General features: G+C 36.8%; 1 protein-coding gene across 2 annotated transcripts in view; it reads left to right on the top strand.

Moving 5' to 3' along the window:
• MRPS28 (mitochondrial ribosomal protein S28) overlaps positions 1-23,608 on the top strand; it is a 207,966-nt gene that overhangs the window by 22,718 nt on the left and 161,640 nt on the right. The window lies entirely within an intron of this gene.

The following is a 23,608-nucleotide window of genomic DNA, read 5'->3' as shown; positions in this document are numbered from 1 at the left end:
TGGTTGCCTCTCTCCTGAGAGCTCTGGATACCTAAAGGTCCGGTTAATACAAATTTCCTTAGATCAGTGGCATTTGAGTAAATATTTAATGACTAGTTGTCCAATAAAAAAAAGGCCCCGATTTGCCAATTTCTGTGGTGTAAAACACTCCCACCTTGGTCAATTTTAAGTCACCAGTGTAATGTCACTGAATGCAGAATTGGGAATATTTGTACACAGTCCAGCTCCCACAAGCTGGTGCAGTCTGGAGCCAGCACACCTCTACCTCAGATAATCAGAAGCTAAGCAGTGTCTTGCAAGGTAAGTGCCATGAACCGGGAGATCCTGGAGGAGAAAATGGACTTCTTATGCTACCTGGCATCGAGAGGTAATGGCTCAGGCATAGCCTGTCTTGGTATATCAAATAACATACAAGCTGGTCAAAAAGAGTAAGACCTCAAGAAATTTCTAAGTAGGATAAGTTTGTCAATCCAGATATTAATACTGTGTGTCTGTTGTGTAATGGGTCATCAAAGGGATTAAATCAGATAATGTATGGAAAGATTTAGGACAGTGACTGGTGTATAATAAATAGATGCTACTATTACTGCTGTTCTTGAAATCCTGGTGATTTGGATTTTTGAGAACTGATGGTGACATTCCTCAAGAATTCCTATTGATGAGGATTCGTGCAGGAGGCAAGTGCGAAGATAGGCAGTCCTAAAGTTATCCTTCAAGAGAGGCATCCTGAGCTCTTGGGTGCTGTCAGCAGTAGCTGTGGCAGGTCATTTTTCATTAATAGAACATATATCTGTAATTTAAAAATGAAGTACTGTTTTATTTTATACAAAGAAATTTTCTCATCTCCTCCCTACGATCAGTAAGCTTTTCCTCATGCTGCCATGGGTGCTACCTAGTCGTGGTGGCCATCTTTATTCTGACAAGCCAACCTAGTTTGCAGCTAGAACATCAGGTATTAACTTTATAAAAAATGCATTTTACAGGTAACTCTGTTGGATTATGAATATGTCTCCTGCTCAGGTAGATGTATTATAAGTAGCAAATGCAATGTACACTTTTCCTTATGTTTGTGGATGGAGTTTTGTTTATGATACTTTTTTCATGGGTATTTATGTCTTTGTGGGTATTCTTTTATGTATACTGTCCTTTTTTCATTAACATTTTAAAACATCAGTTTGGTCATTATGTTTTGTTTTTGAGCATAATATTTCAGAATGCATTAGAGACTAGAAGTTCTAATTTGATTCTCAGGCCTTACTGACTAAATCACAGAATTTTAAGTATCAGTATTTGAGACTGCATTTCTCTAATAAGTGCTATAATATGGTTTGAATATTTTATGTACAGTATAGCTTAAAATAGTTAAATACTAGAAATTATTGCGACATTTATTAAATCTTAAATTTTCATCGAAAACTATACACATACACATATCCTATTACAGAAATTACCATACGGTTGAAACCTTCATCTCCACATATGCTCTGCCAGTGAAGCAGTCCATTTAACAAAAGTTTTTTGGAGCGTGAGGGATGGCTCATAATAATTTTGCAAGTAAATTGTCTAGCCTATGGAGCAGTCACCGTATTAGTATTTTTCACGTACTTAGCACAGTTAAATGCCTGCACCTCTGTTTTGTAGTTATCTTTCGACTCCTGCCCCCATCGGCCTACCCAGGATCCATTCACCAGAAGTTCCCACTTTAACTTCCAAATCAGTCGCAAAATCAATACATTCATGACTGAGGATCATGAAGAAGGGTCAGTCATACCAGTGCACGAGGAGTTGATTAATTTGTTTGTTCATTCATTTGTTCAGCAAATATTTTTTGGACCTCTTCAGCTTGGCAGTTACTGTTCTACCTGGGAAGGGCTGGTAAACCAGAGCTCCTAGCTGCCCTCATGAAGTTGGGCGACTTCTACTGGAGGATAAGGGGAATAGATAGTAAACAAGTATACAAATCAGTTTTAAACATTGGTAATTACATGAGTAAAAAGGGATAATATGGTGAAAAAATGTCTGGCGAGTAGAAGATGACAGTAGTTAGAAAAGGGGCTTTGACCTCTATTCTTCTATTGCTTAAAGTCTGAAATACCCTCTGAGGACTTTTTTTTTTTTTTTTTTTCTTTTGATGATAAACAAATGTCAAGACTTAAGTTCTATTCCTCTCTGGTCCTACAGACTGATAATATTATTTCCAACAGTGTGCTAAAAGGAGGAGTTCACTTTAGCCACGATGTGATCTGAATAGTTTGGTTACTCTTGTTCCCCATCCTCATAGCTATGCAGGTAAAAACTGCAGCTCCATATTTACATACGTTGTTTTGGGGGGAGAAACTTTGTATCTTAGAAAATTCCTCGTTGTCCAGGTTTTTTAATGTTTATTTATTTTTGAGAGAGAGAGACAGAGCACAAGTGAGGGAGAGGCAGAGAGAGAGGGAGGCACAGAATCTGAAGCAGGCTCCAGGCTCCGAGCTGTCAGCACAGAACCTTACACGGGGCTCCAACTTACAAAGCGTGAGATCGTGATGTGAGCCAAAGTCAGACGCTTAACCGACTGGGCCACCCAGGCACCCCCTTGTTGCCTAGTGTTTAATTCATCCTGAAAAGAAGGTTTCTACCCTTCACAGAATATTTATTAAATTTACTGAATTCTATGTGTAGAAACTCTTAGGTTCTTTCCAAAACCCTTCTCTAGGTCTCTTATAGCTACCTGTCACTTATGTTTTGGAAGTATTATAGAAAAGTATCAGATCAGCATAATTACTGTTTCAGTTACTTTGCTTTTCTACCTGTATCCAAGACAAAGTTTGTGGGGGAATTATTTTATTCAGATGTTACCTGTTGTCTTTATAATTGGTAGAAAGATGATACCACCAAATCAGAAAGTAATGAGATCCAGGTGGGTCTCTGGTCCCCTTTCATACCTACAAGTTTAGATTATATGATAGAACAGCTTAGTGGGCTGGACACATGTTTGCTCTCTATCTCCATGATGTCAGGCTAACTGTGACTGATTTTAGGAGGGTAATTCTGACAATGGCAGAACTTCTTGCTTTGATACATTTACTTAAGAGACAACGAATAAGATGTAGATATTTACATAATTTGTTCATCATTCAGCATTCATCAGACCTGCTGTTTAAAATCCCTTTTGAGGACCTGCTTTTTTTCTCTCTTCGGTTTGACTTTGTTGTGGTTGAATCTATTCTGCTTTAGGACAGCTTAATGACATGCAAAGAAAAATACTCCAATTTAACAAAATACCCAGTTTGGCAAAATGTTTTAATTTTTTTCATTATTTTTATTAATTATTTAATTTACTTTTATTTTTTCATTTTTATTTTTTTCATTATATTATTAAATTTTTTTATTAAGTTTTAATTCCAGTATAGTTAACATACAGTGTTATATTAGTTTCAGGTATCCAGTATAGTAATTCAACAATTCTATACATTACTCGGTACTCATCATGATAAGTGTACTCTTTAATCCCCATCACCTGTTCCCCTATTTCACCCATCCCCCTACCCACCTCCCCTCTGGTAACCATCACTTTGTTCCCTGTAGTGAAGAGTGTTTTTCTTGGTTTGTCTCTCTCTCTTTTTTCCTTTTGCTCATTTATTTCTTAAATTCCACACAAGTCAAATCATATGGTATTTGTTTTTTTCTGACTGACTTATTTCACTTAGCATTATACTCTCTAGCTCCGTCCATATTGTTGCCAATGGCAAGATTTCATTCTTTTTGTGCTAAATAATATTCCTTTGTATATACCTGTATACCACATCTTCTTTATCTATTCATCTGTCAGTGCACACTTGGGCTGCTTCCATCATTTGGCTATTGTACGTAATACTGCAATAAACATAGGTGTGCATGTATCCCTTTGAAGTAGTGTTTTTGTGTTTGGGGGGTAAATACCCTGTAGTACAGTTACTGGATCATAGGGTAGTTCTGTTTTTAACTTTCTGAGGAACCTCCATACTGTTTTCCACAATTGCTGCACCAATTTGCATGCCCACCAACAGTGCACAAGGGTTCCTTTTCCTCACCAGCAGTTGTTGTTTCTTTCATTATTGCTTTTTAATATAGTTGATGGTATTTCAAACTTAGAGCAGTTGATAAGAACCAGAAATAATTTTGGTTAACTGAATATTCTGATTAGCTAAGTAATGGCCTTTTAGTAAGTTCTACAACTTTTTTGTTTTAATATTTGTTTTTGGTTATAGTTTGCTCTACATCTAATGTGGGGCTTGAACTCACGACCCTGAGATCAGGAATCACATGCTCAACTCACTGAGCCAGCCAGGCACCCCAATTATAGTTTAAAGGAACAGTTTCTGGGTGCTTGTATGGCTGCCAGTGGAGTATCTGACTCTTGATTTCAGCTCAGGTCATGGTCCCAGGGTCATGGGATCAAGCCCTGCGTTGGGCTCCACACTGAGCATGTAGCCTGCTGAAGATTCTCTCTCTCTCTTTCGCCCTCTGCCCATCTCCCCAACCCACGAGCTCTCTCTCTCTAAAATAATATAAATCAATCAATCAATCAATCAATCAATATCAGTTTTCAACCTTTGTCCCAAGAAACTCTAGAGTTCTGCAGAAAGACTTCAGAGATTGTTCTGGGGGTGGTGGGGAAATTAGGCCCTACTTTCAGAACAGCTCTACATTCATTATTTTATTACAGTTCTGGGAACATTTTGTTTAAAATATGTATGGGAAATAGTGGTAGTATTTCTACCACCAAAAAAAAAGTTTGAAAAACACTTTTAAAAGAAAATTTATTCTAGAAAGACATATTAATGGTAACATTCAGCATATAAGCATTACATTCAGAATATAATCACAGTGGTATTGTGATCTACTTAGACTCAGTTGCAAAATTAAAATGTTATAAGTAAATTCAGAGAGTTTGAAGGTGTGGATGGCGCCTAATTCTAATAGTACCAACCTTAAAAGTTTTAAACATTATATTATTTTTCTTTCATGTCAAATTATGACTTGAAATCAGAAATCCGATTATGACAAATTAGAATGACTCAGGCATTAACTTCTTTGGCAGTTATCGAATCAGCTGATTGCTAAATTAATCAGCATTCTCTTCTATAAAACCCGCTGACTGATACCGACACCACCTGGAAAAGAGATTTGTGGTCCTCCGCTATATTGACACTTTCACTTCTTCCAGTTCAGCTGTATCTTTAGCTAAATAAAGCTAGTTGTGTTTGTTCCAAAATCTGTTTATATTATCGTTAAGTAATTCTTTAAATTATTGCATAAATTAATAAAATATGACCATGGAAAGGGTTTTTGTTCTTTAAGAAAGCTCATTTTAATGTTTTGGAAAAGACCCCATAAAGGAGAGATTTTTTTTTTTTTTTTTTTTTTTTTTTTTTTTGTTTAAAGAAACTACTCTTGAATTAGTTTGGGCAAGTAAACCATAAAGATTGGTCGGGGGGAATCCTGAAAATCTGGAAGGAATTGCTTTCCAAATGTCTTTCTGTTCCTGGTTTACTTTAAAGTGACTGATCTGGCAATCCCAGACATTGTAGTATGGGTATTGTTTATGTAAGGAAATCAGTGCACAGCTCCAGTAAGTGGACCTCTCCTCAACAAGAAAGCCTGGACTTCTATCAGATTATTTGCATTACTTGTAAATTGATGTCTTCACAGAGTATGTGTAGACATTTTTAATGAGTTCTCACTTTAACCTACTTTTCCATGAGCCAACCTATGAGTCCAAGGGCTTCTACTGTGACTTTTCCATCATGTGAACCTGCCTGCCCTTTTCTTTAGACATTTTTTCTTCTGTCATTAACACAGCATACAGTTTCACTAATTTTGTGCTAGTGTGAATTAAGATTGTTCCCTTTTCATAGTCCCATCTGATAATCATAATAGCTAGTTTTTTGAAAACCTACTTTGACGCTTTATGTGTATTGTCTGATTTATTCCTCATAAGAAGCATAGAAAGTAGAGGATATTATCCAAATGAAGAAAGTGAGTTTCCAAGCATAATGTGCTGCAGTGATACAGCTGGTAATTAATAAGGCAGGGATTCAAACCTAGGGCTCTGTGTACCCAACATAGCTCCTGAATGTTCTTTTCACTCTACCGTGCTGTTCTCTAAATCTCACAACATATAGTTACTAAGTATCACAAGAGCCCCCTAAAATGATCTCACATATGAGCCAGTTTTCATACCAGGGTCCCTGAGGCAGGCAGTATGGTTGTGAAGCTCTATGGTGGTCTGTTAAAGAATGGTAGGTAGCCTGTTGCAGTATCCTTGGCTATGGTGTCCATGGTCTAATATGTTTGGATAGTTGTTACCACTAATAAGCTAATGACCACTGGGTCCAGGCTTGTTTCAGAGTGGATGTGTAACATAATTATGGTGAGACCTGTAGCCATAGGAACTGGTTAATGGCTGACAGTGATTCATAGCTTAGAGACAGCAGGCCTCATGTTATTTGGGAATGCTTTATTTCAGAAAAGTTTATTCTGTGAATAGTAGAAAGTTGACTCTTGATACATACAATACTCAATTTTTAATTCTTTGTTTCTTTTTGTAAAATATGTCATCTACTTTCACCTTGTCACTACTAAAGTAGTTTAATCTGTTTTTATGATCTTTGTTTTTTGATGAACCAGAGTCATAATTATAAACATTAATGTGTGTTGTATCATAATTCAGATATATAGAATTATTGCTCCTTAGCCATACAACCCTCCAGGTCTGTGGTTTTTGTGTTTCACCTTTCCATGTCATCATTCTTTTCTGCTGTTGTCTTGGGTCTGCATTTTTAGGGTTTTTTTGAACTTTTAACTTTTCTTCTAATATTCCGATGCCCAGGAAATTGGTCACCAAATGTGTTGTGCTTAAAATAAGAACAACTAGTGTCTGAGTAATAACCTCTGAGCCTCTTCTGGAAGTAAAGTGTATGTACTTTAGTACATGGACTTCAACATGTATTTTGACAGCTCCTAAACTCCTCTGCTTAGTTCTCATTGGGTTCTGTGGAGACTTGATGTCACCAGATAACTAACTTCCTGATAAGTGAAGTGTAACTAGGTTGGCGTCTTGCCTGTGTTCACTGCCTGTTCACTGATGCCTTTGATAGGGATTGTCACATGTCAGGACAGTGTTTGTTGAACCAGTCAATGTGCTGAGCGTCTTGGACATGAGTATTTACTGTGGTTGAGATTTTAACACCTTCAGTAGAAACAGTAGTGAAAATAAGATGGGATTCGTGGGCCGCAAATACTATTTGAGATGCTATCAGTTCTTACTGTGAATTTGTAAATAAATGAGTAAATTCCTTAAGAACTTTGTAAAACCCAGAGTATTGTTTTATGGCGTTGATTAGTTCTATTGGCTTGGAAGGTACCTATAGTATATCTTATCAGTCTCAAGAATTAAGCTGCTGATTTTATTATTTTTTTAATTAAGTTTTTATTTTCATCCTAGTATAGTTAATATACAGTGATATGTTAGTTTCAAGTGTATGATATAGTGATTCAGCAATTCTGTACCTCACCCCAGTGCTCATCATAAGCACTCTCCTCAATCCCTATCACCTGTTTCACCCCTCCCTCCACCCACCTCCCCTCAGGTAAGCATCAGTTTGTTCCCTATAGTTAAGAGAGTCTGTTTCTTTCTCTCTTTTTTTCCTTTGCTCATCTGTTTCTTAAATTCCACAGATGAATAAAATCATATGGTGTTTGTCTTTCTCTAACTTTCTCTGTTTCTTAAATTTGATTCTTAAATTCCACATATGAGTGAAATCATATGGTATTTGTCCTTCTCTGACTGCCTTATTTCACTTAGCATTATACTCTGTAGCTCCATCCATTTGTTGCAAATGGCAAAATTTTGTTCTTTTTTATGACTGAATGATATTCCATTATATATAGATACATGTGCACACTCATGCACACACAACCACATTTTCTTTATTAATTTTATTTTTAAATGTTTATTTTTTTGCTTTTGAGAGAGAGAAAGAGAGAGAGAGAGTGCACACACAAACAGAGGAGGGGTAGAGAGAGGGAGACAGAGAATCCGAGGCAGTCTCCAGGCTCTGAGCTGTCAGCGCAGAATCCGACTTGGGGCTTGAACTCACCAGCTGTGAGATCATGACCTGACCCAGAGTCAGAGGCTCAACTGACTGAGCCACCCGGCTCCCCATCATTAATTTTATTTTTAAATAAACTAGGTCATGGTGCAGTTTTTCGCTGAGTCAGCAAACGTTTAATGAGCAGCTGTTATATGCCACCTCTGTGTTTAATGCTATTGATGTACAGATTAAAGACAGTCCCTGCTTTCAGGGAGTTGAGGATTCAACCAGGGGGATAGAGAAGCAAATCAATATATATAACACTATATAAGTTCTATTTACTGTATCCTACAGGAATAGAGAAGAGGGGATAGATGATGCTGTTAGATTGTCAGAGATTGTTTCCCAGAGGAACTAGCAATTGAATTGAGTTGTAAAGGATGAAGGATAGGAGATACAAAGTGTAGAAAATGGCTGCACTTGGGAGAGTTTTAAGTGAGAGAGAGCCTGGCTTTTCTGGGAACTGAAGTGGCTTAGTTGACTTAAGTTTAAAAGTGATGAGACAGTGGGGAGATGGAGAGCCAGATCTTCAAGGTATTTATATACCATTCTAAAAAATTGGGGTTTTATTCTGAAAGTGACAAAGAACCATGAAAACATGGGCCAGTTTTGTGTTTCAATGAGATCATTCTGGCGGTGGTGGAGCATATGTTGGAAGAATGAAATTGGAGTTAGGGAGCCCAATAATGAAGCTTTGGAAAGAAGTGATGAGAACTTGACTTAAGTCTGAGGGTCAAAAGAAGAGACTTTCATTAGCAATTTAGGAGATAGAAGAAACAGGTCTTGGTGACTAAGTATGGATGGTAAGGTAGAAGTTTTGAATGATGTTTGATTTAAGACATGAATGACCAGGCAGATAATAAGTCAGGTTGTGTTGGGGAGGTGGAGATGGGGAATGTATTATACTGATATTTTTTCCTGCTTCAAAAATATAAATTACATGCCTAAATTTAGATCAGTTTTGATTCTCTCATGCCCACTCATAGTCAGACTACTTCTGATTAGTATCAGTTAAGGAACATTTCTCTTTTTACTGAAATACAAACTCCTTGTGGTTAAGCCATGCTTATCTTTTTGGTTAAAGAGCCAAATTTTCTAAATCTTATAATTTCATTGTTCTTTTTTAATTCTGATTTTTCAAGAATTGTATATATTTCTGTAAAATCCTGAAGTCCAGTTTTCAAATGGAATCTATTTATTTGTTAACGTGTTAATGAAGATCACGTCTTTTAAAGCATTATTTCTACATTGGCATCTCTATCAAAACACACATGAGTGACAGTTCTGAAAATCGAAGAGTTTCAAAACAAGCATGATTGGCAGTTCTAAGGTAACTAGCGCATGCACTGAATTTTATCTGTACTTTTGTTTGACACTGAGGTGGAAAAAATGAGCTAATTTCCCAGGCTTTGTTTCTATTTCAGGTTGTGTGATATATAGGGTCAAATAAAGAGTGTCATGGATATTGAATGTTTCAAAAACCAAAGTTTTCAAGGTGTATTGGTGGGGGAAAAGAGAATATAAAGAATTTGAATTGAGTAGTTCTTTTTATTCCAGCAGACATGGTAGGTACACAGTTAAAAAGTGTGGCATGTTTTTGAATAGATTTGTGATTGAAACTCATACTATCAGATTTTCTTAACAGAGCTCGGACTGTTTTTTCAGGTAAAAGAGCATCCATTATACTTAACTTTTTAGTAAGAAGCCTTAAGGGTATGTGTAAATTATAAAATATGATCTCAGAAGTGTTCTGAGTTCATGAAACACACGTAATCAGGCTTTTGAATAGCATTAGACTTAACAACAACAACAAAACCAAGCTCATAGAGAAAGAGAACAGATTGGTGTTTGCCAGAGGCAGAGGATAGGGGATGGGCAAAATGGGTGATGGGGTCAAAAGGTACAAATGTCCAGTTATAAAATAAATAAGTCATGGGGATGTGATGTATTGCATGGTGATATCGTTAATAATACTGTATTGCCTATTTGAAAGTTGCTAAGAGTAGTTCTTAAAAGTTCTCATCATAAGAAAAAAATTCTTGTGTAACTGTACGTGGTGACGATGTTAACCAGACTTAATGTGGTAACCATTTCACAACGTACACAAATATCGAATCATTATGTTGTATACCTGATATTAATATCATGTTTTACCGGTTATACTATTCTATTGGATTCTATTTTGATTGATGTGCAAAATGGATTTGCTTCATGTAGCATATTCAAATATATATAGCGGTATTAGTCCAGAGAGTTGTAAACTTATATGTCTGTTAAGTTTGCCGTATATGCCTTGCCAGGATTGTAAAGGTTAAAAGTGAATCTGGAAACTACTATGATGGCTGCTTGTTAAGGAATGAAAGCAATTAAGTGTTCCCACAAAAGCTTTGAAGTTAATATCTTAATAGGATGAAGAGGAGAAAAAGTCAAGGCTGCACTCCTACAATTGGTTCAGGCTGTAGTTCTATTGACTTAAGAGGAGACTTTAGAAAAATTAAAAGCTATCTTAAATAGAAAGTGTGAGTTCTATTTTAGTTTGTTGAATTTTGTATTAATTTAGATTGCCACTTTATAACATCTAGAGACTCTCAGGGACAGGACTTCACTATGTATTCTGTAATTTGTGGCTAATAATAAGAACAATAATAGCTAACATTTGTTGAGCATGCTGTGCTAGGCACTTTGCTAAGAGTTTTGCATATATTATTTTCTTCAATCTTTTTGTTGCTCTATGGTAGATACTATTAGAATCTTCACAGAAACAAAACAAAACAAAACAAACAAAAACACTGAAGAAACAAAGGCTTACAGAGATTTTTAAGTCACTCGCTCCAGGGTAGCAACTAGTAAGTAAGCAGACCTGAGACAGTGTCACTCCATATTGTTAACCATTACTTCATACTAATCAAATACACTTCCAGGGAGTTTGTGTGTATGATTTGTTAGTTTTTTCAGCAAATATTCATTGATTATTTTAATTGTACTGTGCTGAATGCAGTTTAAATGAACTGTATGATGGGGCGCCTGGGTGGCTCAATTGGTTAAGCATCCAACTTCGGCTCAGGTCATCATCTCATGGTTCGTGGGTTCGAGCCCACGAACTCTGTGCTGACAGCTCAGAGCCTGGAGCCTGCCTCAGATTCTGTGCCTCCCTCTGTCTCTGCCCCTCCCCTGCTCACGCTGTGTGTCTCTCTCAAAAATAAATAAACTTTAAGTGAACTGTATGATGTCTTTAGGAGGAAAGGTACATACATAGAGCGCAGTAACATAGAGGAATACATGAATGATGTGGTCAAATAGAAATCAAAGAAGAAGCAAGAGAAATGAAAGTTGGAATGGTTTCATAAACAAACAAAAAGGGCCTCCTCAAAGAGGTGAAACTTTAGCTAGATTCTGAAGGATAAGGGAAGGAGTGTTAGGAAATAGATATTAAGAAGACATCTGTTGGGGAAACACCATGAGTAATGGCATAGAATTGAGAATGAGCTTGGTGAGGTTGTGTTAGCTGTCTGTATCTGTGTAGCTATCTGTATCTGTGTATCATACTCCAAAACTTAGTGGCTTAAAACAGTAAAAATGTATTATTTCACACAATTCCTGTGGGTCAGGAATCTAGGAGTGTTTTAGCTGAACAGTTGTGGCTCAGGGTTTCTCATGAAGTTCAGACAAGATATTGGCTGAGGCTACAGTCATCTGAAGGCTTGACTGAGACTGGAGGATTTGATTCCAAGGTGGCTCCCTCACATGGCAGGTTAGTGTTGGCTGTGGGCAGGAAGCTTCAGTTTCTCATCTTATGGACCTCTTCACTGGGCTACTTGAGTGTCTTCACAACATAGTAGTTCGCTTCCCTCAGAGTGTATAATTTAAGAGAGATTGAGGTGGTTGTGATATCTCTTATAACCTAGTCATGCATTGCCATTTCTGCCTTATTCTATTCATTAGAAGCAAGTCACTAAACATAGCCTACACTCAAGGGGAAGGGAATTAGTTTCCACCTTAAAAATTTTTTTCAAATGTTTACTTATTTTTGAGAGAGAGAGACAGAGCATGAGCAGAGAAAGGGCAGAGAGAGAGGGGGACACAGAATCCGAAGCAGGCTCCAGGCTCTGAGCTGTCAGCACAAAGCCCAATGTGGGGCTCGAACTCATGAACTGCGAGATCATGACCTGAGCCAAAGTTGGATGCTGAAACTATTGAGCCACCTGGGCGCCCCAGTTTCCACCTTTTAGAGGGACTTGTGTCCAACTTATATGGATATACTTTTAAACCATCACAGTGGTCAGGAGCCCATGGCTTGGTTGAAGTTTTAGGGAGTAATGAAATACTTGCTTTGTTAGACAGGCAAGGATCCTTATAGAAAACTCTGAATTTCAGGCTAAAAACTTATGACAATGGGAAGACAGCAGAGTGGCATTTGGGAAATGGTATTTTTGTGTGACACTAGCAGTGAGGTATAAGAGGGAATGGATGCCGCAAGGGAAGTTCTGAGACTGTCATAGTAATTCAGGCAGGGGCTGGACCAGAGTGAGAAGAGATAGGAAAGGAAAAGACTGTTCACAGAAATGACTGATACTTGAGGTTTCCAGCCTAGTGGCTAGAAAAATAGAGGGCACAGCAATAGAGAAGTTGGGCAGAGCTGCTGTTCATAGGGCAGGACGTGGAGTTCTGTTTTAAATGTGTTGTGATTTTCTGTAGATATTTGGCCTTTGTGGGATTGGGATTGTGAAAAGTAGGCTGTAGAGTAACAGTGGATCTGGAATTAGCAAGTTCATATTGGACTATAAGTTTCTATATCTTTTGCCTTTATCAGCAAAAACAAAACAAAAAACAAAGGCAACAGCATCAGTGCAGATTTGTGTTTGTGCCACATTAAGGGAGAGTAACTGATTTGAAGAAACCTTGCAGTGTTCAGTTTCAGGCATCCTTTTAGAACTGAAATAGCTTTATTTCCAAAAGTGGAATGTGAATATAGCAGTAACAGGTGAGATCCTAGAGAAGTAGCATAACCTTCGAGGTATATTCACTACAGGTTCATATCATTCAGCTTTGGCCAGAGTTCTCAAAATTCTTTCACTCATTTTTAGTAAATTTCTTATTGCTTTACCTTCTTCACTCTTGTGCCTCTTTTTCCTTTCTTCACTTCTTAGCAGATAACCTTACCTCCTTCTTTATTGAAATCAAATTCGTACATTAGTTTAATCCATATGAAATTGCTATTTTTTTAAGTTTATTTATTTTGAGAGAGAGCAAGCACAGAGGGGCAGAGAGAGAGAGAGAGAGGGAGAGAGAGAATCCCAAGCAGGCTCTGTGCTCTGAGCACAGAGCCCGACACGGGACTTGACCCTATGAACTGTGAGATCATGACTTGAACCAAAACCAAGAGCTGGATGCTTAACCAACTGAGCTGTCCAGGCGCCCTGAAATTGCTTTTTTTTTTTTTTTTTGCTTTTTTTTTTTTTAAGTAAAAAAGTTGAATATCTGATTCAACTTAATACCCCTGGATTTCCTATCCAACCTTAAATCATCTTTTCTACAGAATTTGATAAAATTTGAGAGTTTTACTTTGTCAGTGCAGAGCCTGCTTGGGATTCTGTCTTCCCCTCTCAAAATAAATTAAGGGAAAAAAAAGGTTTTACTTTGTTTCTCCTTCAAACTGTGGTTCTGTTCCTCCCGACCTCCAAATTGCCCTTGTTTTCCAGATTCCGTTCATTCCTCAGGTCAGCCTGCCTGGCTCTGCCCTCACCATCCTACTAATTGAAAGCACCCTTGTAAATTTGTCAGTGACCTGGGCACCTGCCCAGCAGTTGACTCAAATGCTCGTAGTATTCAGCACTGTTGGCTCTTCCCTTTTCTGAAACTGTCATGTGCCTTCAAGACTTACTTGTTCTTTTTATGCATTCCTCTAAAAATGCTATATAAAATCTTAGAGGAGAAACATGGTAAAGAGGAGATACAGTAGTTTTTGGCGTGTGTAGGGAAGTCAAGCAGGGCAAGTATCAGGAAGAACGTGGGAGTGGAGGGTAAGAGGCCTTGGTTCTAATTCTGTATCATCACTGAAAAACACTTTATATGCCTGTAAATGACCCTTATAAATGTCTCCACTTATATGTATCCCTTTTTAAAAAATTTTAATTGAGGGTAAATTAGGAATCATTCAGGTTCAACATAGTCCTATAGTTAAAAATACGATGCTTTGTTTTTAGCTTGTTTTAATTTTTAAGCAAAAATTTTTCCATAAATATACTACAGTTAGGTTTCTTTTAAAGTTTTAATTCACAACCTTAATTTTGGGCCTAAAATAGAATACTTTGTGTTTTTTTAAAAAATGCAAATTAGTATTAAATAGGTATAATTAAATCCTTAATTAGTACTGATTGAGCTTATTATAATGTTCATGTGGATTGTATGCTGTTGACTGTGTCATTTTTGAATTTATTAAGCAAACAACTCTTTCCTTGATGTATTTTCCTTAAAAGCATTTTCCTTTATATGCAGTACTTTTTTGAAAATGGAGTTACCAATTACTTGTTATGGTATATAGTAGAGAGAACTATACCTCTTTCAGTGCGGGATATATATGATTTGAAGTTATTTGGCTTCGAAAATACATTGCTGTGAGCGTATACATTCTGAGACTCAGCATTTTTACTTGAGTTAACCTCACCTCAGAACTTCTGGTTTGATTCACCATCCATTTTGCTTTGGACTTTACATTTACTTTTTATTTACTGGAATGGTATGTGCCAAACTGTTCTTGAAAGTTAACAGCTAACCATAAACTCTTTAAATCTCAAAATCTAATCCGGAGACTAAGTATCTTTTCCTTAATTGCAATTGCAAATATTTTAGCCTGCCTGTTTCCTGGATGTAATTGATTTAGAAACTTTAATTTTGAATTTAGCTTGTTTTTCAAATGCTGTGCCTCCATCATGAATTTTTTAAGTTTTTGTTTCATTTATTTTACTGAAGGAAGCATCTGAAGTTTGAAGGAAAATGTTCCAGAATTAAAGCTTAACATATGCTAATTTGCGGTATAAGTTCTATGTGTGTTAGCAATGGTAAAATTAGTTAGTAATGGTTCCTGATTTTTAGAACTATAATGAAATTCTCGCTCCAAAGGAATCTTAAGTCACTTTAAGAAAACAAACATATGCCATATCTTTTGGCAAAAATAATTTTTAAGTGTCTGGCATAGCGCCTTGCAGTTGATAAATTCACCATAAATATTCATTGCTTACCTTTTTGATAGACAGGAGTCATAAAAGCATTTAGCTCGCGGTAGGGGGTTGTGATTATTGGCTGAGATGTACTGTTCTTCATTTTCCATTGGTGTTACAAAGGAACAAAATTACATTTGTTGAAGAGGTGTAAGTATTCCTCTTTCAGAAGTAATGAGAACTATTAAGAAAAATAAAACTAACGTTGAATTCAATGAAAATTTATTATTTTCCAGAATTGGAAATTAGGAGATTATCTGTTCTTCATAGTTGTCTAAGATTATCATAGTCATAACCAATAATTATCAGCTGTTAGCTCTTACTATGTTTAGTCACTTTTAACATTTATTCATTATTGAGAGACAGAGAAAGACAGAGTGTGAGTGGCGGAGGGGCAGAGAGAGAGGGAGACACAGAATCTGAAGCAGGCCCCAGGCTCCGAGTTGTCAGCACAGAGCCCTGTGGCGGGACTTGAACTCACAGACCGTGAGATCATGACTTGAGCTGAAGTCGGGTGCTTAACCAACTGAGCCACCCAGGCACCCCGCGTTCAGTCACTTTTAAGCATCATTGTGGTTTAAGCTCATTGGCCCTGAATTCCTGCATTTGAATCCTGGCTGTATTATTTATTAATTGTGTGATCTGGGCAAGTTACTTAACTTACTGGAGTCTCAATTTCCTGGTCTTTAAAATGGATGAATATTGATAGGACTTGCCTCAAATGGTTGGTGAGAACTAAATGAGGCTGTCCCCATCGTCATCGTCGTCGTCATCATCATCATCACCATCATAGTCATCAGCAGCTGACATTATTGAAGCTTTCTGCATATCAGACAGATACTATAATTCATATCTTACTATCATGCCTACATTACACATGAGGAAAGTAAGCCTCAGAGAACTCAAGTGGCTTTCTAAATCACTTGGACTTATGTCAGTTGCACATAGCAGAAAACCTGACAACTTGTGGTTTAAATGTATAGAGACTTACTTTTCTCGTGTAAGATTTCTGGATGTTGATGGCTTTGGGGCTTGCTTCAGCAGTTGACAATGTCAGTACCGGCTTCCTGCTTCTGGAGTCTTGGGTGCAGTAAGGCTGCTGGATAACTTATCTGTATTCAAGACAAGGAAAAGAATGGGGTGGGCCTGGTTAACTTCTCTGTCTTTTTTATCAGGAAAACAAAAGTTTTTTAGAAATCTCTTCCAGACTTCAGCCAACCTTTCTTTGATCAGACCTGTATAAATTGGCCCCTCCCCTAGCCGCAGGGAAGGCTCTGAAAACAAGCAATTCGCCTTTTCATAGTGCTGTGCTGCAGGGGAGTAGAGGAATGAATAACTGCCCCCTTACCTAGCCAGCGGGCTCTGCCCCTTTGTCTGAGCTCCACCTGTTCAGTGGCAGAACTGAGGTACAGATGTAGGTGTATTGCACTCCAGAGGCCTATTTCTCCAATTCTGCCCCTCAAAAACTCCACATACCCACATTACAAACACTTTGAATAAACACTATCCAACATCTACATAGGTACAGTTTTTCTTCTTAAAATTTTGTATTTTTCAGAATAAAAATTATTTACGTCTTTAGGCTGGCTGAATTTTGAGGTTATAGGTTATGTGTTTCTCCCTATCTTCAAATAAAAATAAAAAACAAAACAAAAACTAGTGACTGAATGCTTTTTATCTTAGAAATGACTACTAAGATATGTTTGTTTCAGGGAATTTCTGATAACATTTTTCAACTTTCTATAGAAAAAAAACCATAGTACATAATTAAAGTAATACGTTTTTGTCTCTTTCCGTTCTAATTATTATGGTTTAGCTCATGGTAAATGAGTTTGTTCTATGCTCATTTCCTAAGGGGTGGTTATCCACTGATTTCATTTTCTGGAAAATAAAATTATGTCACAATTCTTGGAAACTGCATATTTATTTATTTTTTTGTTTTGTTTTTTCAGAGATGGGGGTGGGGTGAAAGCGGGTGAAATTAAGGTCACAATTCAAATTCTCTACTCAGTCCTCAGAGACATAACCATAGCTTATTACTGTTTTATTCTGTCTTGTTTATATTTGAGGTAAATGGCATTGAATTTTATAGAGGAAAAAGGGATAAGATGGAGTCACATTTTGAGCTAGGCAACATTATCCACATTTTGTAGGCAAAGAGACTGAGGCCTGGAGAAGTGTGAAATCTGGGCAGAGTCAGTAAGCTAGTACACCGCAGTTTGGATTGGAGCCTGACCTGTTCCACATCTCATCACGAGGCCAAAATCCTGAACAGTCTGTCCGCTTTGGACACATCTTTCTGTTTCTTTTAAGATATTTAAATGGCATGTTTATCAAACACAGTATACCTCTACATATCGCTTTTTACATTTCAACTTTTTGTTGCAATAGTGTTTTGGGAAATAATTAAGAAACATAATTAAGTGTAAGTCATAGTTTATCTTAGGCCACACTTTCTGATTTCTGTTTTACTGAATTACTTTACTGGAGATGTTATCAACTAATATTTATCTAAGTTCAGCTGAATTCAGCCACACCATTGTCAACCATGAACTGTCATTGACTGATAAAACAGATGAACTCTTCCCCTTTGACCTTTCTAGTCTGAATTTCAAAATATGTCTTTTTAACTAAAAGACATCCTGATATGGTCTATCTACATTTCTGTGTGCATAGCTCTATTTTTAGGTTCATGTTTTTAAATTGGGTAATTAACCAAAATATTTCTAGTTGCATTTTTATTTTATTTTAATTTTTCTTTAACGTTTAATTATTTTTGAGACAGGGAGAGACAGAGCATGAACGGGGGAGGGTCAGAGAGAGAGGGAGACACAGAATTTGAAATGCGCTCCAGGCTCTGAGCTATCAGCACAGAGCCCGACGCGGGGCTTGAACTCACGGAGCGCGAGATCATGACCTGAGCCGAAGTCGGACACTCAACCGACTGAGCCACCCAGGCGCCCCTCTATTTGCATTTTTATAAGAAAAGGGGAAGTTAAAAATGTATTTATACATCTATCATTGTAAATATCATCAAATACTATATTCTTTTACATTAGAATTTTATGGCTTACTGAAAATGCATCAGTTTCAATTTATACAAGGTTCTAATTTTACTGTATGCTCTTTTGTTTATTATAAAAATATGCTATTGAGCAAACCAAACCCAATTAATTCTGTTGATTTCCTCATTTTCTTATTTATTTCATTTCATTTCATTTCATTTCATTTTTAAGCAATCTCTATACCAATGTGGGGCTTGAACGCACAACCTGTAGATCAAGAGTTGTATGCTCCACCACCTGAGCCAGCAGGGTGCCCCAGTTTCTTCATTCTAGATTGAAACTTTTATTTGCATATTTATTCTACATATTTATCACTATACAGTGTCAAAGCTAATATTCTTCAATGACCAAGCCAAATTGCTAAAGATATATTATGTTGGTATTTCCGTTACTAAGTTTTTTGTTTGTTTGTATTTGTAAGAGTAATGCATTCTCATAAAAAAATCTATGGGAAATTCCCTAAGTAGGAAAAATTTAAAACTTCATGTGTTTTGATGTATGTTAACTAGACTTCTTGTGATCATTTTGCAATATATAGATATATTGAATCGTTATGTTGTATACCTGAAACTAATATATGTCATATGACTAATATATGTTATAGGTCAGTTATAACTCCATTAAAAAATTACTACTGAAACTCTAAAACAAACACCTTCACAGGCCCACCAGTCCTTCCAGTCATTTCATGTAGAGATGGATTTTTGTTTTGTTTGTATATGGTTTTAATCATACTCTCTTATATGATTCAAAATCATGAATTTCTCAATTTTATAGCCTAGCATTTTTCATTGCAAAAGATGCCTTATATCTCACTGAATATAATACAGTTTCTTTAAATGTTTCTATTTATTAGATATTTAGGTTGCCTCTTCTCTTTTATCTCTTATAAGTGACACCGCTATGAACATCTTCATGGATAAGACTTCTAGGGTTATCTTTTTTTTTTTTTTAACATTTATTTTTTTGAGAGACAGAGCATGAGCAGGTGAGGGGCAGAGAGAGAGAGACAGAATCCACAGCAGCCTCCAGGCTCTGAGCTTTCAGCACAGAGCCCGATGTGGGGCTCAAACCCACGAACTGTAAGATCATGACCTGAGCTGAAGTTGGATGTTTAGTGACTGAGGCACCCAGGTGTCCCTAGGATTATCTTTTTATGAAGGATTAAGTGGAATAACTAGGATGAAGGGTTTTGGTATTTTTCAGTCTTATGTGAATAGATTGAGCATTTTATGTTTATTAATAGTATTTTTTGGTAAATTGTCAGTTTCTTTACTTAGCTTATTTATCTGTTGGGGTTATAGTGTCTTCCTGGTAAGGGTATATGAGCTTGACTTAATATATTGCTCATCTTTTATTTTAAAAATACTTTTTTATGGGGGGCGCCTGGGTGGCTCAGTCGGTTGAGCGTCTGACTTCGGCTCAGGTCACGATCTCGCGGTCCGTGAGTTCGAGCCCCGCGTCGGGCTCTGGGCTGATGGCTCAGAGCCTGGAGCCTGCTTCCGATTCTGTGTCTCCCTCTCTCTCTGACCCTCCCCTGTTCATGCTCTGTTTCTCTCTGTCTCAAAAATAAGTAAACTTAAAAAAAAAATTAAAAAAAAAATACTTTTTTATGGGCACCTGGGTGACTCTGTCGTTTAAGTGACTTGACTCTTGATTTCAGCTCAGGTCATGATCTCACATAGCATGCTGACAGTGCAGAGCCTGCTTGGGATTTTCTCTGTCTCTGCCCCTCTCCCACTCTCTCTCAAAATAAATAAATACACTTAAAAAAATACTGTTTTATTATGGAAGTAATTGAGGCTTATTGTAAAATACAAATTAAGATAAATTAATGGAAGAAAACAAAGATCACCTTGTGAAAACATTTTAATATATGTGTAAAAAAAGTTCCTAACAAAAATCTTATTTTTTTAACTTGTTTTATTTTTTATTTTTTTAAATTTACATCCAAATTAGCATATAGTGCAACAATGATTTCAAGAGTAGATTCCTGAGTATCCCTTACCCATTCAGCCCATCCCCCCTCCCACAACCCCTCCCGTAACCCTCAGTTTGTTCTCCATATTTTTTTTTATATAATTTATTTTTTATTTTTTAAAATTTACATCCAAATTAGTATATAGTGAAGCAATGATTTCAGGAGTAGATTCCTTAATGCCTCTTACCCATTTAGCCCACCCCCCCCCCCACAACCTCTCCAGCAACCCTCAGTTTGTTCTCCATATTTATGAGTCTCGTCTGTTTTGTCCCCCTCCCTGTTTTTATATTACTTTTCTGTCCCTTCCCTTATGTTCATCTGTTTTGTCTCTTAAAGTCCTCATATGAGTGAAGTCATATGATTTTTGTCTTTCTCTGACTCATTTCACTTAGCATAATACCCTCCAGTTCCATCCACATCGTTGCAAATGGCGAGATTTCATTCTTTTTGATTGCCGAGTAATACTCCATTGTATATATATACCACATCTTATTTATCCATTCATCCATTGATGGACATTTGAGCTCTTTCCATACTTTGGCTATTGTTGATAGTGCTGCTGTAAACATGGGGGTGCACGTGTCCCTTTGAAACAGCACACCTGGGTCTTGTGGATAAATGCCTAGTAGTGCAATTGCTGGGTCGTAGGGTAATTCTACTTTTAGTTTTTTGAGGAACCTCCCTACTGTTTTCCAGAGTGGCTGCACCAGCTTGCATTGCCACCAACAATGCAAAAGAGATCCTCTTTCTCTGCATCCTCACCAACATCTGTGGTTGCCTGAGTTGTTTATGTTAGCCATTCTGACAGGTGTAAGGTGGTATCTCATTGTGGTTTTGATTTGTATTTCCTGATGATGAGTGATGTTGAGCATTTTTTCATGTGTCGGTTGGCCATCTGGATGTCTTCTTTGGAGAAGTGTCTATTCATGTCTTTTGCCCATTTCTTCACTGGATTATTTGTTTTTTGGGTGTTGAGTTTGATAAGTTCTTTATAGATTTTGGATACAAACCCTTTATCTGATATGTCATTTGCAAATATCTTCTCCCATTCTGTCAGTTGCCCTTTAGTTTTGCTGATTGTTTCCTTCACTGTGCAGAAGCTTTTTATTTTGATGAGGTCCCAGTAGTTCATTTTTGCTTTTGTTTCCCTTGCCTCTGGAGATGTGTTGAGTAAGAACAAAAATCTTATTTTTGAATACTATCTTATAACTACTTTCCTCCCAGTAGATCTGTAATTAATGTCATAAACAAAAGTGTTGAAGACTACATAGGATTCCATTACTATAACTTATTTAAGTAGTCCCCTATGGATATATATTGATGTTTTTTCCAGTGTTCTCTATTTTCATAAACAACATTTCAGTGACAATTCTGTTTGTAAATCTTGGGATGATCATCTGATTTTTTTTTTTTATTAAATTCTTTGGAGTAGAGAACTAGAAAGGATGTATATTATTTAAAAATTTATGCGTATTTCCAGTTTGCCACAAAGTATTTCTCTTTTTAATACTAGGTGCTAGTTTATTTTTCATGTTTGTCAATCTAATGTTATATCATTGTTTTATTTTCTATAAATTTTTTTAATGTTTATATTTGAGAGAGAGAGAGACAGAATGCAACAGGAAGGAGCAGAGAGAGAGGGAGACACAGAATGTGAAGCAGCCTCCAGGCTCTGAGCTGTCAGCACAGAGCCCGACATGGGGCTCGAACTCTTGGACTGTGAGATCATGACCTGAGCTGAAGTTGGACACTTAACTGACTGAGCCACCCACATGCCCCCATATGTCATTGTTTTAATTTGCATTTTTGAGGCACTGATGAACACGTTGCCATTTATTTAATTCTGACATGAATTTTATATTCTGGTTTCATTAGTTCATTCCAGTTGATCATTAATATTTTTTATTAATCACTTTATCACTTTATACCCTTTTTCAAAATGATTGAAACTGTTTACTTTCAGTTTATTGTTCATTACCTTTGGCGTAGAAAATTTTTCTTTTAGCATATATTTTATATATTTTTTCTTTTATAGTTTCTGATTTGGTTGTCATACTTGGACCATTGCCTCCATGGAAATATTGGCATATGTTTCCTTCTAGTATTTTATAGTTTTATATTTCAGTTTTAACTTACTTTAAACCATTTGAAATTTATTTTCTAATAACTCATTTACCCCCGAGCCCCTCACCATAATAATTGCAAATATTCACTGAACCTTCTTTCATTGTTCCTAAGACCCACATTTCTTTGCATTTTAATCTCCCTTACCTCCTTGAAATCACTGTTTGGGCAGGTGACACTTGTGACATAATTGTCATTGCCTGCCCATATGCCAGTTTAGTTTTGATTGTATTACATTTTTCTCCCTGCTACCTAAATGTAGATTGTTTCTTTGAAAACTTTTGTATGCTGAAATGGCATTAAGTGAAGAGGCAATTACCATTTCATAAACTGGAAATCTTTGGATTGCTTTTGGTTAGTGAAAACAGGTATTAATGTAGGTCTTTGGTAAAAGTGAAGTGGTTTAAGGCAAATTTTTGTATAGTGGGGGAAACATTATTATCTTTTTTTGTTTATTTTGAGATAATGTCCTTGATAAGCTGTATATTACATGTATTGGGTCATTCTCTCTCTCTCTTTTTTTTTTAAGTAAAATAGATTAGGAAATATGAGAATGCACTATACAGATTAAAACTAGTTATTGCTTTTGGGAAAAACTTACTTCAGTTGTGTGAATATGTGTGTGGAAAGGGATCTTTATGAGGGAGCTGGGTTGTGATATAAATTGTTTCTTACTTTGTTAGCCACCATTGTCCAGAGATTGTAATGGTGAGACCAAAGGCAACTATGGAAAATTGTAACCACTACCAACAAGAAAGGACAAAATGGCAGGTCCTGGAATGTGATGAAAAGTTCAGATTTCTGTGTACCAGCAGCCTGTCTCTTCTGAGGATCTTCACCCTCTCTTTCTGCTCTTAGTCACCCTTCCTCATGGCCATTCATCTGCCTGCTGCTATTACCAAAGTTCTGGACTGTGCTTGGCAGAAACACCTATGGGGGTTAGTGATGCTTGGCCAAATTTTTCCAGTCTCTGCTTCACACTTTGTACTTATAGATGTTAACTTGCCCTGGCCTCCCAGAAGCACAGTAGATAGAAGCAAAGCCCCTTACTGTTCAGAATGTATAGTTTACAGCAGAGTTTAAAACTGCTCCCAGATTGCT

This window comes from Panthera pardus, unplaced genomic scaffold (assembly GCF_024362965.1).
Source record: "Panthera pardus isolate Hobbes unplaced genomic scaffold, ASM2436296v1 HiC_scaffold_7, whole genome shotgun sequence".
Lineage (NCBI taxonomy): Eukaryota > Metazoa > Chordata > Mammalia > Carnivora > Felidae > Panthera > Panthera pardus.
The sequence above is the reverse complement of the archived record's forward strand: the minus strand, read 5'-3'. Positions and strand labels throughout refer to the sequence as shown.